The following is a 17,483-nucleotide window of genomic DNA, read 5'->3' as shown; positions in this document are numbered from 1 at the left end:
TTTTTCAATAAAACAACAACGCGATATCAATCATGTTTTTCATTACAATGCTGGTATACGTGCATTGGAATTATTTGTATAAATTGCAACGTATCATAAATATTAACTTTATCGCGATAGCAAATAATGGAAAATGTTTATTTCGTTTCGAAATGATATTCCATTTTTGGAAATAAGTAAAAAAATAATAGGATTAGCATTGATGATAAATGTAAAATGTATAAATTATATGTTATTTTTAAATATTTGTAGCTCTTGTTTCAAAAAGTATAGCCAAGTAGATCAATTATATTTCCAATCAAAATATTTTTTATCGTTTTAAATATACTACTGAAACGTGTTTAATTTAATTTTATGAATACATTGATATAATTTATACTATATATTTTTTCTATTTATAGTACAGAAAAACCGTTTTCAGCATAGAATCGTAAATTTATAGTTTTCATCTGTGGTTGATGGTCTTTAAAAATAGTCAGATATTTAAATAATAGCGCGAGTTCGACTCTGAATGACAATTCTTTGGGTATACTAAAAGTACTATAAATCCGTTTGATTTATCGCCCTCTTCTTCGCGTCTATCATATTCGCTTTACGATTTTTTTCATCGCTATTTCGCAGCCAACTAACTGATCAAAATATGTGTAGGTTGATGTAATTTATTAAACCATTTATTTTATATCTATTTAATATTTTAATGAAAAATTTCTTCTAACGATCGTACAATAAGATGATACTTATTAAAAGCAAATTTATTAAAATTAGTTTTATTATCCAATCACAATAATTAAATTTCCTTGCTTTTCCTCCTTACTTTCAGAAATTTCACAAATTTCTTGGTAATGTTACATTTAAATTCATAGAAATTCTCATTCGATTTTTTAGATTTCCAGATAAAAGTTAAAGTATGCATTAAAGATGATATAACTTTGTTCGCTGATATTACATGGTTGTTCAAACTTGTATTAATTCATCTATATTGATCCATTAATCCTACGACATATAATTATCATTATATTTCTTAAAACTTTTTCTTTTCATTCTCATATGCTTACATGCTACATCTCAATCCTACATGCATCATAAGAGAGAAATTCATTTTAAAAGTTAGGAAATCTTTCTTATCGCGCATTCATTCACCACCTTACATTATCAATAATTACAATAACAAATTTACAAAACAATTTCTCCTTTAAAATGGCGAAAACAAAATTTCAAAAGCTCGAACAACATCAACGTTCCATCCCTCCCACCAACAACCATCTTCCTCACGAATGAAATCCACTCGCATCAATGTTAATAAACAACATCCCTAATTAAGAGTTTTCGAAAAGTTTAATGAGCAATTATCGCGAAAAGGTAGGAGCTTTCATTTCCACGAATCGGCGCCGCGTTTATTATCCGTGTGGAACCGGGCCAGAATGATAAATATGTCGATCGAGGGGTGATTATCGAAAGGAGGGTATGCTAATCACGGAAGTCGGAGCTGCCACGAACATCCATGGCTCGAGTTTGCATCCGACCGTCCGAGAACATCCACCGAATTGCTAAGGGTACCGTCCTATCGTCCACAGTTGAAGGGAAGTTTCGTGACGAATCTCGTTTTCGTCCCGTTCCTCGCATAATTTCGCCATTGAACATCGAATCCACCATGGCTCCCGTATTCTGCCCTTATTCGGCCACGTCGCGTGTAATTTCTTCCTCTGGTTCTAGGTCTCACCTAGTCCAACCCCCTTGTAGCAGAGGTCTCGCTCTGTCTTCTCGCTCGAAACCTCGCTTCCTCTCGTCGTTGTCCTTCCGCTCTATTGCTTCTTCTCGTGTTCTACTTCGCCTTCTTTCTGCTCCTCCGCTTCCCTTTTGTCCACGCGTTTTCGCCATTGTTCGCCCTGGCCCATTGTTGACCGAGAAATTATATGGAGTTAGGTGTTTCGAACTGTCTTCAACGTATTTTCGAAGATAAGAAATAATAATCCGAGACAAGGGAAATTAATTGTTTTAAATAGGTTTTTTTTTTTTACTTAAATCGATCTATTTGGGGGAAGGTAAGGTTAACTTTTAACGTAAGGTGTTATGAGACGTATATTGCAGTAATAAATAATGGTGCAATATAATATGATAGTTTTATATTTTATAACGTGAACTGAAAATTACGTGATAGTGCTCTCAGTATAATAAGTGGTCGAGGAAAATTTGGAAAATAAATATAGAAGTGAAGTTATTGTTGAAGGAAACAATAAACAAAGAATTAGTAATTGAATAAAGTGAGCCTATTCTATGAAGGATCTTAGATAGAATCTTAATTAATAACAGTGATTAGATTAGATTATACAATAATTTTATTATTTTGAATTGTTATTCTATTATATAATTAGAAAATTTTTATTCATAAAAAGAAATTTAATCAATGAATTCAAATAATTCTTCCATCTCGTTGTTTATATTCAACCAGCAATATCCAGGTTGTCATTATAAACTTACTGCATCCTCGATTCTGAATAATTTAGTTCAATTTAACTTCTTTTAATTTACTATTATTCTCAATTGTCATTTTGTTTAGACATTTAATTAATTTATTTATTATCCGTGTATAATAGAAATTAAATTAAGTTGTTCGATGTTAAAAATTCTTTCATATATTTATTCTTCATTCCTTTTTCCAAAAAATTAATCTTGTTTTCATTGACTAATTTCTCTACGCTATTTCTATCTTCCTTTATACGTTGCTCTTCGTAATCGATGTAACACCCAAGCCTCTTCTCACACCCATTCCTGCGTTCACGGTCCAGAATACAAATTGCCTGGTAGCGTGTCACCTCGCGAGCAAAGTAGATAACGGCAATTAGAACATCATCCAGAGTGGTGCGTTCAGAGTGCGCTCGATTAGTTTCTCCCCTTGACGTTTCTCCCCCCATGGTAAATGAGTGGGACAATGAGGTCTCGATAAATTCACTGTTGTGATCCGGAAATCTTGCTTCTTTGATGCAGACATGAAATCTGTCTCGTGATTGTTTCATTTTTACTCCATTCTAATTATAGAATATTCCATTTTTAAAATTAATATAAATATTAAACCAATTATCGTTAGAACATTGAAGAATATTATTGATAAAAGTTACACTTTTGTTACGCTCAAATACATTAAATTTTTAAAAGGAGTCATTATTGAAATATTTAAAACAAAGTATGCGAGAATCGTCTCTTTTTAGAAAATTAAAATATTCTTCATTGTGATAATTTCAGAAACAGTGAGTGAGTAGAGGCCTGCTAAATTTTTCATCGTGTATACATCTACACAGAAAATGTTATAACAGGATATATATATATATATATATATATATATATATATAGTCACGTCATACATAAAGCTTTTCTCGTTACGTTTGAAAGAGTTCGTTAAATGAAATTTTATTAACTCGTATGCGAATAATATAACGCGTGTCTCGTGATGAAATTTTAATGGGATACTACCGCTTAAGCATAACTAATTTGAAATAAATAATTAAGTGAATAATAACATAGTGAATACTATGCTAATCAAACAAAATACTGGGTACCACTATGCGTAATACAATTCTCTCTGTGTCAATTTTTCTTGCATAAATATTCTCTTCCTTGTATCGTGTTAATCTATAAAAATGTAAAATGTGACACGGTCTCATAAAACGAAGTTTTTTATATTCTATGAATTTTACTTGTTTGGAATTTATAACAGAGAGTCGAGAGTTTATTGAAATAAATTTTTTTTTAAATAATTATTCGAGTAAAATTTTAATTTTAAATTATACGTGTAAAATAATTTTATTTGAATAATAATATATTTTAAAAATATATTGTTTTCATATTCGCGTATTTCAAGAATTTTTATATTTATTCAAAACATTTTAAATGTTTTAAAAGTCGTGACCAATCCTGTTATAATATTAGAATTTTATTAATATTTACGGTAGAGAAATATTTTACTTTTATCTGTATTTATATTATGCTAGAAACATGATGAAATGTTGTCAAACTTGATTAGAATTACTTAGAATTTTCGAATGATAACATAGCATAGCTATTAAATATCCCGTCGACCGAGTGAATAAGGCCAGCTGTTCAAATGTTAGCTTTCGTGGTAAATAGAACGTGACGAGATTAATCTTGGCTTAAACAATAACATTAATAATATATTAAAAAACGATATCTTATTAGAAAAAGATACAATCGTGAATAAAAATACCGAGTAAATTTTAGTAACAAGATGAAAAATTCTTAAAAAGCAAAATTAAAATCGTAATGATGAGGAGTAAAAGAAATATAACATAAAAGTAATTTCTCATTTTTATTTTATTCAGAAAAATTCTGTACAAATCTATGTTGTATTTGTTCGAATGTATATATTCAACGAACGTTCTTTTCTTTTTCAAATATTTTTACTTCTCGTATAATCTGTTTCACCAACATTGTGCGAGACATTAACGTTCTATCGACAGTTTGTGCAAACACGTATTAATATCCCAACCCATTTCAACCCTTATCAGCGTTGTCTTTCAACCAACGTCAGATGCAACGAAAACTAAAGTGTTCGAGGCCAAAATATAGAGCAGATAATTCACTTGTCCAACAGATCTTGCTCAAAGGCACAAATACACGTACGAAACCAATCAATTCCTCTCGATAGTATCCAATGTAACATATTCAATCTAATAATAGGGGTAGTTCGACGTACCAAGATCATCGAGTTTCGCGTCTTCGTGAACGAACTCGCTGCCTGTTTTCAAGTCTCGTCGATAGTTTTGATTCCTTCGTCATAGTTGCGCCAGAGTTGACAAACAGACACATACACATACGAACGTGAGAAAGTTTCAATACCAGATTTAGTTTCCTACTGCACGATCTTTGATTCGGTAGCGACCCTTTTCCAATTGTTAAGTTGAAGAGTGTTCCCGGAAAGTCAAACAACGAGCACGTGTCCATCGATGAAATTGTGACATTCGATTCGATAATGGAGAACTTTTTACTTCGTGGATGCCTCGCTATCGAGCAAGATATACATTTGGATGACGATTTGTGAAGGAAGTGATATTCAGTCACTCGATTATTGAGAATTAATAACGAATGTTAGAGAAAATTAGTAGATAGAAAATTAGTAAATAGAATGAATAAAAATAAATAGTAGATAGAAAATTAATTTCGTGGTCAGATGGCGCCACCAGTTATAATTGAGATAAAGTTGACTTTAAAATAATTATAAAATATCGTGATTTTTTTTTAAAAAATCACAATTTGATAATTCTTTAAAAATGTATATATGAGGCTATATTTTTTTGAATATCTTTTTGATATTTAAGTATTCAAAGATTTCTTAAATTAATTATAGATAGTGTATTAAGAAATTGAAGAATTATATATTCGTTTTAATCATATTTAAAAACAAACTATTTATTCAAACAGAAATTTAAATAAAGAAGTAATAGTAACAATTTTTCAGCAAGTTCATATTAAATACACAATATTTTTCGTTTTTTCACACATACGCACACGCACAAGATTGATCTAAATTTACAAGAATCTTCAATTTACAAATTTTAAAGGGTTGCATAAATCTTCAATTTGTACCGCATACGGAAGGAAAACAGTGGCGATAAAAATGAAGGGATACCTTTCATTTAGTAAGGTAGTGGTTTTGTTAAATTTTCGATGGAACAATATTTCACGTGGAATACATTAATCACATACTGTTACACGCGATGCATATTGGAAAAGCGTGGCTGTTTGCTTTTCCTTTCTCGTGTCGCGCCACGTATAAAACGAAAACTACGCATTAACGAAGCGTCTCCATTGTATACCGTCTTTTTATTCGTTTTAACACAGACGAGAATACTTATAACGAAATATTGTTTCCGCGTTAAATCTGTCGGCCAAATGGACAATGCGCGTCTGATATTTTCCGAAAGGGCGAATAAATGAAAATCGTGGGTCACTGTTCCGCGAGAACGCAAATACGTGAAACTCAAAAATTGAACCGCGTGAAACGTGTAAGTGGAATCTATTGTTTGCTACGTACATACGAGAGTATTGCTCGTCACGTTACACCATGTAAAAATGAATTTCCGCTTGGAAACCGTGGCAAATAAGAAAATGTAAATTATGATATATGTAAATTATTATCATATCACAATTCGTATACATATAAGAATAAATAAATGGAAAATCGTTGAGATTACAATAAGATTTAATAATAATGAAAACATTCTTCACGTCACATTTAATCCATTCCCTTTTTTTTTCTCTTCTATCCATTTGCTCTCTATATTGTATCGTCCATTCTATCACATATTTATTGATTTATTATTGATTCAAAAATATTTCATTATTAATCCTTATCCAACTTCAACTTAATCAATAATTAAATATTTCGCACGAAAATTTATATTACATTGCTGTAATATTAAAAAAAATTTAATTAAAATTAAATTTATGTCTTTAGACTCCTAGATCAGAGTCAGAATCAAAACAATCAATATCACACTATCGCTAATATCATTTTCATTCCGTTGAAATTTCCTTCAAGAATATACTTTAAATCTAAAATAAATCGGAAATGAAATTTCACCGTTGAATCTATTCCAAAGAATAATACCAAGTCGATTCCATACACGTCGATAATGTTCTTCGCGAACATTGATATACATTGCAACATTTCATTTCTAGGAGGAACGAAATTTTTCTCTTATCTATCAAATCTATCTAAGACGAAGGAAATAGACGAGGTATAAAGTTAAAAATTCTCGTTTGAGGTGATAACTCGAGAGAGAAGAATGTGGATCGAGGTACCAGATGTTCTTGTCGTTAACTTGATCCATGTATCGCGAATTAGAATGAAAAACGCTAGGTGGCGCGCTTAAGTAAAGAGTCAGCTGTGTGAACAATTCTATGGTTACATGTACTCGTTGTATGCACCGGTTTGCACTTCGGTTTTGAGTGCCAACGTGGCTGCTCGTATGCAGTAAATCGCTGAGAAAAGCAATACTCGAACCGCTGAATTGCGAACTCGGTGAGAATGCATCGATAATGTCAAATAGCAATAGATAAAGATACGATTTAATGTCGAAGAATTGGTACGTGTTTTTAAAGATGAATCGCAACTGGATGCCAGAATTGTGCGAATATTGATTCTACTTTGTATATATGGATATTGTAGTACATGCTGTTGTATGTGAAGTCTGCAAAATTTGTATTGCTTTTTTTTGTATACCTATTTTTATTTTATCGTATATTTTATCTTTTAAACATATATGGAAAAAGAAAAATTTTGTTGAAGAATTTTTATATTTGCTAACTTTTTTTTTTACTCAATTTAAAATGAATTTAATTTGTAATTTGTTTATTTATTTCGCTCCAATGCAGTAGAACGTTAATTATTCGAACTTCAATTATTCAACGACCAATTATCCGACTATAAAATGAATATGTTAATTAAATTAACATATTTAAAAATGTTTATATTTTGAAAAATGCATTTCTCTTATGAAATATATATTCTTTTACGGAATAGACTCAACGGTAATAATCGTCCATATTTGAAGAGATTGATTTTAATTATTTCCATTAATTGCAAAAGCAAGAAATTATTTGAAAAAAATTTTCATTTTTTACGAAGCATGAATACTTGACGAGTATATATATATCCATTCCTATTAGGACGCGTGGAATAAGCGGATGGGATAACGTTCGGCTATCGGAAGCGTCGGAGTGCTTTCGAGGATCGAAGTGAATCTCGAGCGAACGAAAATAGTTGGAAGCTCGGTAAACGTTGCCTCGGCTCCTGTGTGTTAAGACTCCATTTCTAGCATAGTGGCTCGATGAATGTTTGATGCACGACTCTGGCTTGCTTGTTTGATTCGCGTCGTGTCTCGTGTCTACGAGCACGAGGCCATAAGGCGCGAATATTTCGAGTTTGAGGGCTTTCAGCAGGTTTCACTTTCCTAACGTTTTCGTCCTGGAACATCTCTTATTGTCTCTCGTGTGATTTGATTAAAAATTCAACTCGCTTCCAATTCACGTGTCGTGTCGCCTTAGTGCATTTCAGATTGGGATTACACAACTTCGAGCGAATACTTAGGAGGGAATAGTGATTCCAGTGAATTTGATTTGGTATTGTTAATATAAGGAAATAGTATCTTATTCTTGTTGCATTTTGTTTCTTGTATTTTATTTGTCTAATACTATGGCTGTTGTAGTTTATTGATATGGGTAGTTGTCTTATTTTATTTGTTCTGATATGCGATTGACTTGTTCCTTTGATTTTCTATTTATATTACTTGCTATAATAAGTATATATTATTGTTGTATATCATCATTTCAATCAGAGCTATTATTTCTTTTGTTTATATTGATTATATTTTATTTTATTTATTTCTCTAACTATAATTTTATCATTTATTCAGTCATCATTCTCTTATACTATTAATATAGATTGGTTGACTACACTGCCTGATGTAGATCTTCTATTTGTTTGCCAATTATGGATTGTGTGCTATGTGTCTAACTATCTTGTTTCACTTATCTGGGTATAAAAAGATCATACTACATATCTGATAACCATCTGATTTAAAATATATATATATGTAAAATTCAACTTCCATTAAAGAAAAGATTTATTCTCCAATGCTTTCACAAACACATTTTTAATGAATCATTCTTACATTTTACTATTGCTTCCTCTGCGTTAAAGCTATCATCATCGCCACCTCATTCCCTTTTATTCGTTTGTAAATAAGCCAGAGGATTTTCGCTATTATTCCACTGTGCTATGTTTTTCTTCTTTTTTTTTTTCTCCTCTCTCTTTGCCACGGCATTTTCATTCGAATTAAAACCGGTCCGGCACCGGATCGAGATAAGAGATGAAATACGCCAATGCGGCTGACCAGCTATCTTTTTCTGTCCCTCTTCTCCTTCACGCGGCTCGAAATAAAAATTCTGCGCGAAAGTGGCACGAAAGAACCAACTGTTATCGGCGTGTCGCGTTACGGGGTGGCCGGGTTTATCTATGAATTTTAAAAAACTGTTTAGCATGAACTGTTATTTCACAAATTCTGATTAGAGGTTCAAACATTTCGACTTTATTTTCGATTCGAAACGGCTAGATTAATATGATTAGAATAGGTTACCATATTTATTTCAATAGCAGAATTGAATATTTCAATTTATAGGAAAGGAAACGAGAAATCAATAATGCATGTGATGATTTTTCGAATATATAAAAATATTTTTCAGTTAAAATAAAATAAAAATCGAAGATAATTTTTTATTAGTTTTACATTTATAATTATTTGTAACAGAGAATTGTATATTTTATTTTGAATATCATTCTTTAGAAATAATAAATAATAAATTTTTAGGATAGATTTACAATGCTTCATAAAAACTTTAATCTTTATTTTCTATCAAAAGTTTTATCATAAAGTTTTTTTTCGCACAATTGACATAAATTATGATGTCAGCTTTAATCTTCCTATTATATTTTAAAACTTTGGAGTATTATTTGTTAGGAATTAATAAGTTTTTTAGCTTAGGTTCGCTATATCCAAAAGATTAAACTTTCATTCCTTACCAAAAGTTTTATTACAAAGATACCTTGCATAATTGACATAAATTACAATGTCAAGGTTAACTTTGGAATTTTATATGTCAGAAATAATTAATTTTTTAGATTAGGCTCACGACAACAAGTTTAATCCTTATCAAATCATTTTATTGTTATTCTTCATCATTTTTAATATTTATCATTTAAAGTAATTTATTATAAAAAATCAATCTTCATTCTTTATTCAAAAACTTTCCCCATTTCCACAATTGATAAAATTCTTCAACAACTCTTCACCCTTTGAAACTTCATACGTCGTTTAAGGTGCAAATAAACATCGAGATTATCATTGCGACACTCGACAAAGATCAAACCTTTGTCTTTATAAAAGATTCTTGATCAAACGCTTTGTCACGCAAAGACGCCGTTTCCACACAATTCGCGTAAATTACAATCACATCAGCGTTAACTTTCCATCTCGTTAGTGTGCACGCGTGAAAAGAAAGGGAGCTTGCCACTGTGGCCTGCGTACACGATAATGAACACACAGAGGCTTTTGTGGTGGTTGAATTTAACACGGAACACGTCGGCAAACGTGCTTAATTTGATACCTGTGCCATTCCGTTCGACGGGATGGCAAGGGTCCAGACAATAAAATTAAATACAGTCTTTGGGTGTGCGCCATATTGAAATGCCGCCATTACCATAAATTTTCCCGCGCCATTCTTTTGAATATCTAAAATACGAAGCTAGATAGCTTTGTTACATCCACAATATTATCACTCGTTTATCAGAAATAGTTAATACCAAACTATTCGCTCGAGGAAAACTTAACTTCGAAATTGCTTTCTTATGTTTTCCATCATTATATCTCGGTTATATACTTGTTTGTTGTGCATCGGATATCGGTTGATTGCAATTTGCGTGAGAGGTTCCAGCTCGCGATGAAGTTCGATCTTCGAGTTGTCGGTTGTTTACGTTGTCATTAGCATCTAGGCGTCTTCATTTCCGAGGCTTCGGGTTATAAGGAAACGTGACGTACACGTAGTGTTCCCTCTGATGCACCGCAATCGGATAATTAAAAATTAAAACGCTGGTTCTTGGATGAGGTATCGAGATAAAGATTGCTCTTATAACGATGATAATGGATGATTACAGGATAGTGTAGCGTACAGAATAAAATATCTTAACATTATACAGTTAAAAATTACTTTATATAAAAGATAATTTGTTATGTCATCTTCTTATTTTATCTCCATCTCAATTCAACTAATGCAAATTCATCAATTGCTTATAATTTAATAAATAAGTCTTAATTATTATATACATTTTTGTATATCTTTTAATTTTCAAGATTTTAAAAGCATGTATTAATTCTATATATATTTTGTTTAATAATTTTTCATTTATGAAAATGAGATGGTATTCAAGTAATATCATCGAAGTAAATTTAAAAAAATTAATAAGCTGTGGGATAAAATCAATTTTGATATATATATATGAAACACAGTATAAAACACAGAAGCTGTGAGAAAAGTATATAATAAAATATAGAATGTTATACTCTACATAAAGGATGTAAGTTTAATAGAAATGCAATATGCGTCAGAAATATATGATCGGACTTCGGTAAAAGTTTAAAACATCGTTTTATGGAGATTTATTAAGACGAACAGAAGAAATATTTCAATTTTTATAATTTTACGATGCTCCTTTCCTTAAAACAAGGAAAAACACTTTCGTATTAAACGAGAAACTATTTGAAGCCTTGTGAGAACGGTGAAAGCGTTTTTTCTCTGCTTCCTATCTGGCTATTTGAAACTTCGCGTGAACTTTAATATTTAAAAGTATTGTGGAAAAAATTTTCTAAGCTTTGAAATTAATAAATGAATATTTATCGATATTTGTTCCTTTTTTTATTTGTTTCTTACTTGAAGAAAACGAAATAAGATTTCAGTATCATATAGTAAATTAATATTGTAGAAATTATTCGATAGATTACGTTTCAAAAAGATTTATTATATTTAAAGCATGATAAAAAATATATAAATATTAATAAATTATATTATATTTTATATTATTTTTTTATATAGCATAGTTCTCTCTTTCAAATTTCCTGCACTTTATGCATTCTTTTTATATTTCTGCGCTAAAATTCTCGTGTTAAAATTTCCATTTGCTCTCAAAAACTCTAAAGTTAAACATATAGGTGTACTCACGAACGCCACTTTGCCTTTGAAATATAAGTACACACATTTCTAAGATTTCCACTTTTCAAACATTCCATTCATATCCTTTCAACCCTTGCGATATCGCTGGATATTTATATATTTCGAACAAGTAAATATTTAGAATAACAAATTTTCTTTGAATAAAGATAGATAGATAGATTAATAAAACTTATTTTGAGAAAGAATCATTATTTATCATTATTTAAATAACCACAACTGTTATCCAAATCATGAACGATCACTTGAATAAATAAGAAACATAATTTAAATAGGTATTCTAATTTACAATCTTCAAAAAGATGATTTTTTTTATATTTATTCAAATATCCTAAAATATGTCGAAATATTTTACTGGATTCATAAAAATTAACGAAGTTATAGGTATTGAAAAACAACAATATAGAAAACTTTAAATATTCGAAATTATATTTTTTCAAAGATTTGCCATTTTGAGCAAATGACAAGTGTCTTTATTATTTTTCATCAAAAAAAATCTGTTGTTTGTTTCTATTTTTCTCAATCAGTTTAATAATCATAAAGAAGATTTAAAAAGTTGCATTCTAAAATAAAACAACCCCCTTCAAGTTAGAAATGGAAATGGAAACAAGTAACACGTTCCATTCGTTAAAAGAAAGAAATGTTTCCATTTTTCATCTTGCTGTACAAGATTGTTAATAATTTCCGCGAACGGGTGTGGTTTGCAAAACTCTCGATTCTCCTCGCAAATATTAAAACTTTACGTATAGGGGATTCGACCAGTCTCTGTGCACGTATCACGCCAGGTGGAATATGCGGTTCACGAATACGTGCCTCGAACTCATTTTAGGATTATACCTGGTGAGAATAGAAATAGGAAGATGGGCGTGGCGTGGAGGGCATTGATACCTACTCGTGCATTAGGCCAATTCTAATAAGATTAATATTTTTGTTTAACGAGACTATTTTTAAATTTTGGCTTCGTTAATTGAATGGCAAAAGTCGTAAAGCATGAAATTTTCCATTATCTGGTGATTGTATGATAATTAGCTGATTTACATTTATGAATGAAATCTATCGATAATTATTTATTCATGATAACCTTTTGTAATAATTGAGATAATCGAATAATTTCATATTCAATTATATTTTGATGTAGTTTGATATAATTTTTTAATATTTTGAGATATATTTATTTTTGAATAATTTTTTAGAAATAATTAATTTGATTAAATTTAATAAAAGGAATTGTAGTTTAGAATTTTTATAGAGTTAGAAATTTAACGAAATCTTTAAGTAAAAAAAATTTAGAGAAATGGAAAATTCTTTGACGACTTTGGTGTGTTATTTATCTTTATATAGCTTTTAATATTTTATATTATTATGGAAATTTCCCAAGAATTTCATCATATCCGGTGCATCTGACACTAGTATATTTGAAAATTTGTTCAGAGAGGCTCTCTGTTCGTAGAACTCAAGACGTATATCTCTCTCTTTTTCAAGTTGTTAAGTAAAACATCTAAAATATCGTACAACTTCTATCTTTATTTGCTTTTCAACAAATTTCAAAATCATATTTCCATTTATTACATTTTTTTTTCTATTCCATCGTTACTGATATTAAAACACAATAAAATATATATAACAATCTTGGAATGACTTTTCATATCAAAAATTAAAAACATCAAATTTACATCTAATTAAATCTTCTTTGGAAAATCATTTCTTTTCCTTCATTCTTTCCAAAGTTATGGATATTTCTTCGCGCATAAGCAAAAGCTATTTTCACTTTCACGATCATTCCTCAAAAAGAAATTCCTGAAAAACTCTCCACTTGATCAACTTTTCGATCGTAAAAGCAATCCATCGACAAAACTCTCTCCAAACATCCTTCCCCAAATGATAAGTTGTACTACTCGAACGAATGATTATCAAGCAAATGGTGGTAAAGTTGACGCGTCTAAAAGCCGTCTCTTTGATTGAAGCCACGCGGCGCGGCGGCCAGCAAAGGGCCTACAACGGAACAAAGTAAAATGTCCCGCTCATGCATTATTTATCCCCATCGGTGCTTAGCGTCGAATCCACTCAGCCTGCCACTGGGCGAACATCCCTCGGAGGGTTGAATCGATTTTCTCACCGAGCGAGAGAAAGAGGGAAAGGGGTAAGGCAGAACGAAACCATAAGAATCAGACAGAGAATATCACCAAGCGTGGAAGAATCATGGCTCCCCTTTCGTCACCCCATCTTACGTTTATTTCCATGACAATGAAATACCAGACCGTCCTTGGCTGGAATCTAGATGAAATATCTCCGCCGGAATTCACCTAGTCGGCGGTCGAATGACTGCGTTGGAGAAACGGGTTGATCCGGGTCGAGGAAAGAAGGAAACAGGGACACGAAATCATCGAGAGATTTTAGCGGATGGATCGATGGGGGGATGTAACTAGGAGCGAGACTTTTGGATTGCGTCTGTTTTGGGTTGGTGATGGATGAACGGTGCGAGGATAAGAGGGGAGGGATTAATCCTGGGGGAAGGAAAGTGGGGGTGTTGGACTCGAGCCAAGTGGTTTATCGGCGATCTTTTTTATTCCGAGGATTAAGCAATATAACTTTCGGACGAGAGAGTTTTTTTTTTTTGGAGGGAGATTAACGAGATAATTATGAGTGGTGGGGGATGATGGTAGAAATATAGTATATCCATTTTTTTTTTTTTTTTGATTTATAAAGTTTTGGAATAAATGGAAGAAAAAAATCTTGTGTGAATTATGATTCCGTGATTTAAAATCTACGGAAAATGAACATTTTTTTATACTTTTTTTTTTTAATGAAAATTAATTTCAGATTGTAACGAGAATTTGTATTATGATAGAAAGTATCTTTTCGATATTTTTTTGTTCAATTATGGAAATAGTTGAGAAATATATAGAAACTTTCTTGTATCTAGGATTACGTATACGTTAGGAGAAACATTAAAAGACCAGATATTCGTGTTTCTCTATATCATCAAATGAAATCATACAAATTACCGTGTCGATAGTCATCGTGAAACGGATATATATACGATCGCGTGACACCTTCTATGTATCGTGATTATTGCGCACCCTATAATCTGAGGTATTCATTTCTTTAGAAATTTTATTCATAATAAAATGCCAATTTTAAATATTTCACAAGAAAAATTAAAAATATCATTTTAATCTCAAATAAAACATTATTAAGTTTTTCTACACTTTACTTTCTAAAGTCTTTCAAGATTTCTTTCTAGATTTCAAAATATAAAAAAATAAATTAAACCAATAATTTTTTCATCAGATAATTAAATTAGCCAAATTTCGAATAAATTTTTTATATAAAAATATTTTTGATATCCTTAACGATAAATCAACGATTTCCAATTGCAAAATAAAAGGAATTTATTCATTCTTTTTTATAAATTTTAACCAATATTAATAATTGATTCTTTTTTTAATATCACGTCTAAAAGTATGATAAACATAACTTGATTTATGATTAAAGGTATGCATAGATAATATTCACAGTATATAAAGAATATGTGGTTGTATTCGAAATTGATGCAAAGTCGAATAATCGAAGTCTCTAACGGATGCGTCACTATCGTTTCAGGATCGCGGAAAGTGATCGGAAATTAACTTAGTTTCTCGGATAAGCGATATCCTCTATTATTTCTACGAGGAAATGCGGAACGTTTGAGCTACGTCATGTGACTTACACGGCAACGCATTCGATTTACATCTCTTGTTATGGCTACTTGAGGGAATTAACGGCGACAAACGCATAAATATTCGTGGTACAAATGGAAATTATGGAGGAGTATTGAGGGGGTAAGTGTATACGCACGAAACGTAAACATTTTAGTAATCAAAAAAAAAAAAATCAATATTACATTACATATTATTCATCAAATGAAATACGTGAATAACAATCGCAAACAATAATGCATGAAAAAAACAAATGCATGTAAAATAGAATCGTATATTTCATATAATATAAAAACATTGAAACATGCATGTAATTTTAGAATCTTTTTTTTCTAAAGATTTTTTTTTTTTTTAGAAAATTCTCATCTATATTTCACAATATCTGTTGCGACGCGAAAAAAAAATACTATTACCCCCTCGAATCGCTTTAGAGCCCGATGTTTCGATGGAATATAAAAGAGCAGAGGCGCGAAAAGAATAGGAAAGAATAGACTATGAAACACGTCGAAACAGGGAAGTGTCTTCTTCTCGCGTAAAAAGACTACGATTTCGTGTTTCATTTAAAACGAATTAACTCCTTAGGCAAGCGCCACTTAGCCCCTCCCTTCTAATTAGCAACTGTATTTTCCGTGCTGTCGAGCAAACAGTCAGAGTAGCGGACACATTTTAAAAGCAGCCTTTGCTGCGACAATTTCCAACTGCGCTTGTTATGAAGCTGAAAATATGCGGCTTTGTACGCCGGTCTAGTGGAATCGCGCATTGGTTTGGAAACACGCGTCCAGTTTTTACTATAACGCGAATTTATCCTTGTCTCGTAAATACGCGAAATTTTATAACCAGCGATACGTGTCGTGGAAATTTTTACTCTTCGATATGGCTGTTTTTTATATATATTATAAAATTATGCGATATAATTGAAACGTTTACACGTGTAAATAATACGAATATTTTTATCACTCTCCTCTTCGTGGAATCGAATCATATTTTTTATTATTTTTAAAACGTGAAAACAGTTTTGATAGGTTACGGAATTGCTTTTCATCAATATAACGCGAATTTTAATTAAATTTTACGCGATGTATTTTTGTTTAAAATTTTTCCCTTATCATATTATTCCATTGTGGATGGTCTAAAACGAAAAAATAATTTTGCTATTGATTGAGAATCGAATATCATGGATATCGATGATAATTTTATTTTTATTAGTAAATTATCAAATTTTTTTTCAACTTTTTCTCTTTGATATCTCGATTCTTCGTTAAAGATTTCAGTCTCTTCACGAATTATATGCACTTCTCAATTGTAACTTGCAATTTCACAAATATGAATTAAATTTCTTTAAAAAAAGAAAAGAAAAAAAACGATAACATAATAATACACGAAACATATATTTTATTACACTGTTCTCCAGACCATTTAAATTGTTTATTCACTTAAAAATTTTTCACGAGTAGAAACAAACGATTAAATTTTCAAGTTGAAATATTTAAAATATACGAAGGAAGGTCGAACGAGAGGTTCCAATTTCTGCTTGTTCTAATTCTCGTCAAACGATGATTGTAATGTCAAGCAGCCCCAGATCGAACCAACTTTTTGCCTTGGAAGCTTTCATCGAAATTGAATTCTTAATTGCGAACGGGTGGCTACGATAGTATCAATAGATGGAACACTAACGCCACCAATCGGGAAGCTTCTTTCAACACGTTGGTGACATAACTTTGCATCAATTATTATACGGAAAATTACAATTTTCATATAATATACATCTATTCTATTTAAATAAATATTTAAATAGAATATGTCTATGAGAAGATGAAACAAAATATAGTATTAAATAAAAAGAAAGCCATCAATATTTTTTTAAGCTCCTTTCAATAATGAAATAACAGTTATATAAAAATACTAAAAACTAAATAGTCAAAATTAGAAAAGAATCAATAAATTGCACAATGGTTTTCTAATAAAAAATATAATTAACTTAGATAATAA

At 30.8% G+C, this 17,483-nt stretch overlaps 1 protein-coding gene across 7 annotated transcripts in view; it reads left to right on the top strand.

Annotated features, from left to right (window-relative positions):
* LOC122714402 (zwei Ig domain protein zig-8-like) overlaps positions 1-17,483 on the top strand; it is a 262,470-nt gene that overhangs the window by 36,977 nt on the left and 208,010 nt on the right. For 4 of the 7 annotated variants that reach the window (XM_043935708.1, XM_043935710.1, XM_043935709.1 and 1 more), the window contains exon 2: positions 15,400-15,617. The exons of the other annotated variants lie outside the window; for them this stretch is intronic. The gene's annotated coding sequence lies outside the window, so the exon portion shown is untranslated. The remainder of the gene's footprint in view (positions 1-15,399; positions 15,618-17,483) is intronic. 7 annotated transcript variants of the gene reach the window in all.

This window comes from Apis laboriosa, unplaced genomic scaffold (genome assembly GCF_014066325.1).
Source record: "Apis laboriosa isolate Shangri-la unplaced genomic scaffold, ASM1406632v1 scaffold2_cov157, whole genome shotgun sequence".
Taxonomy (NCBI): domain Eukaryota; kingdom Metazoa; phylum Arthropoda; class Insecta; order Hymenoptera; family Apidae; genus Apis; species Apis laboriosa.
This window is presented reverse-complemented; position numbering and strand designations above follow the sequence as displayed.